Source organism: Schistocerca nitens, chromosome 6, assembly GCF_023898315.1.
Source record: "Schistocerca nitens isolate TAMUIC-IGC-003100 chromosome 6, iqSchNite1.1, whole genome shotgun sequence".
In the NCBI taxonomy this organism is placed as follows: Eukaryota; Metazoa; Arthropoda; class Insecta; order Orthoptera; family Acrididae; genus Schistocerca; species Schistocerca nitens.
In genome coordinates this window covers 281886409-281889768 of record NC_064619.1, presented here as the reverse complement: position 1 = coordinate 281889768, position 3360 = coordinate 281886409, and positions in this window count along the sequence as shown.

Here is a 3360-nt window from a genome sequence, read left to right as displayed (position 1 = left end):
CAGCTGTACGTCCCTTCTGCACCCATACTTCCATCCAGAACGTGTTGCTGTGCTACCAGTTCACACTGACCGTTTATTAACTGATTCTACTTCATAGTATTCTACTTCATAGTCCTCTACACCACTTGCCGTTAAAACAGTAACATAGTGAAGGTCAAAATTGTATGGCATTGCAACTGCATTAATTACGAAACAGTAAATGCGTATAAATTTTATGTATGAGGAAAGATTACGTATCGAATATCTCATTCAGATATCTTATCTGAATGACGGTTGCTCGTGAGAATAGCGTATTATACCTCTTGCAGGAAAAGGAGACATCTACCATACATGTCGGAATACGAAAAGCGCAGGATCGTGGCCCACAAAAACAGTGGTTCATCATGATGCAATAAAGCTTCTAACGCTGGCCTGGATCCCACAAATTACGAATAATGAATGTCTTTCAACAACAATTAATTTTGCAAATTTCTCCTCGTATTTGTGGTGCCACACCCGCCTTTCCGAAGTTATTATTTAAACAGACAACATCAGTAGACATACCTAACACCCAGTTGACGAAAACTTTCAAACGTAAATAATGCAGCTTCACCGTTTCAGACTTCTTCTCCAGAGCGTGCACCACAACGAATGTGAATTACTTCAGGGAATTGATTAAATTAACTCAGAAGCGGAGAGAGACGAAAATTCAATCACTTGCCAAAAACGAGTTTCATAGAAGTTTCGTGAGCTCTCAAAAGTTTGACATTTGGAATACTATCTCTGCTCTGGCCTTTAAATATCAATAACTGATACACTTCGATCTGCAATAACTCGAGTAATTCCATAAAAACTCAATTGCCAAGAAAAATTAGTCTTCTCCCAATAAAATCAGATGCAAAAGAAAATAACTTTCTTCCACCGGGAAGGAGTGAAGTGCCAAGATTTCGACGCAGTTTAATGGTATGACTCTTGCGATTGGTAGAGAGAGTTTCCACAAAATAACAGGAATGCTCCTATTGGTCGAAAAAATCTGTGACGTGGAGAACGAAAGAACCCAGGTGGGGAGAGACTTCGACTACTAGAAAGACGAGAGCGAAATTTTCAGGTAACTATTCTCTGAACTGGCGTCAAGTGCAGAACGGATTGCATAACGCTCTGTACGACGCTGAGGAGAAATTTGCGTGTTCACAGCGGCTGACCTCCAGCTAGAAATTACCTGCGGTGTCGTTGAGCTCCAACTGTGGAGAAACGAACTAGCCAGTTAGTTAATTGTTCTTGTGAGAACTGAGAGGGCATTATAATATGCACGCTGCTCCAGCAATGCGCGTGTATATCACCATATTCTGAGACTAGGGATGAGTTCATGTTTTCTCGCACATCGAGAAACATAGTGAGAGTTGCTGCTGGAAAATTCAGCAAAAGCTTAATTAGATTTCATAGGAATTTCAGTGGGCGAGAGCAGCCATGCAGACAACAACTCATCGCAGCTAAGCTAAATATCGCGTGCAGAGGCATAAGCTTATTGGTTCACCAGCTTGCATCCACTGTAAACTCGAGCGACCTTGGGTAATCTTTTGCTCGACTTGTTACAAAACTAACCATCCTCCGTAGACTTGATTGTCATCCTAAAAATAGTACCGAACTTTGATGATTTATAGTACTGGCCAACATCATGATGTAATTGTAGCAATATTTTTTAAAAGAAACTTCTAGTTAAAATTTAATATTGTTGTGTTTAGGATTATTTAACTTTCTGAGAGTTACAATTAAATACTGTTGTGTTTAGGATTAGTTCACTTTCAGAGGCCGAGATGCGTCATTTTGACAACTGTCTTAACATTGTCGCACTGTAAACTGTGTAAGAGCTTGTATTTCCGTGACAAAATTGCAATATTAAACAATGTAATTACCACTTGCATAGTTGTGTTCAGTCACAGTATAAGAAACCACCTAACCATAACCATATAATATAAATGTTCACTTCAACTTCCTTGACAGCTAAATGAATCATTTCTCACTTTCACAATATGTTTTATTTGACCGTAGTCTTTGCAATAACGTTAATGTTTATCGTATGTGGTCACGATGAGAACAAGAACTGAACTTACTATGATTAAATTTTCCTTTACAGCAATCATCATCCATTTCTTGTTACGTATATTTAAGCACACTTATTTTATTTGAATCAGGGGGCGATAACACATGCCGACAGAATCTACGTCAAGATGGCCTTCGCCTGGTGGACAACAGTGGTCAGCTTGATGCTTGACGGCTGCACCGAAGATACTGCCGCTGCTGTGTTAATGCGCTCTCCTGCAATATGAAACAGATACAAAGCAAGCTACTTAAATACACAATTCCAATTTTAAAAACACACAAATAACGCCGACAATAATTTTACTAAATATCTAACGTTATACTTGTAATATACATCCAACATATGACTACCTGCTACCTGAGCGGTACGAGAATGGTATAGCTGTCTCGATATTTGGTTACACTGTTTCCTTTACTCCTTGGCCTGTGTACTCTTTGGATAACATGGGGGTAAGCTAAACCTGGCTCACTTACCTTTCAACTACCGCTTCCATTTAATGCCCTTCAACTCTTATAACTGTAGTTCGATTTATGTACAGGTTGCTGATGACCTTTTACTCCATTCAGAATTTCAGAAAGTATGTTCCAGTCAACATGAAATGAAAATCGAGGAGAAATTCACGTTGTAAACTGCGTGATAAACGTTTGAAAACTTGCATTTTTTTGAGTAGCTCTAAATACTGTATTGATGAACGTATCGCTCTGTTGTGTATTTTTCTAACCACAATCACGAATTCATAGAGTTGAGCGTGGGTTATCATTTGCACTTACACACTGAACAATCAAATTTTACATTCACATCACGTGTTCTACTTGTAGTGATACAAATCAAAGACGCTCTAATGATAAGGAATACGTGTTGTACATTAGGCGTCAGAGACGAGTCAAAAGAAATGACAATTATATCAATATGTTCCAGAGTTCGAGTCTCAGTCCGGCACACAGTTTTAATCTGCGAGGGAGTTTCGTATCAATATGTTGTTGGAAATAACAAATATACAATGCAACGAGCAACAGAAATTAATTAAATATATTTGAGAGATATTGGGAAAATATAAACAGTATTTTCTGATGTAAGCTGTAATTAATACATTACTGATACATCCTTCTAATTCGAGTGACTCTGATGTTTGTATCATGCATGTGGAATTGTGAAATTTGTGTTGATAATCATTTTTGTTGCTTTTCATTCACATTAGTTATTACATATTGTAAAAATAATGGATATTTAAAAATACGTGTGAATTAAATTTTTGCATGAAGTAAAAGATGTTATACTTA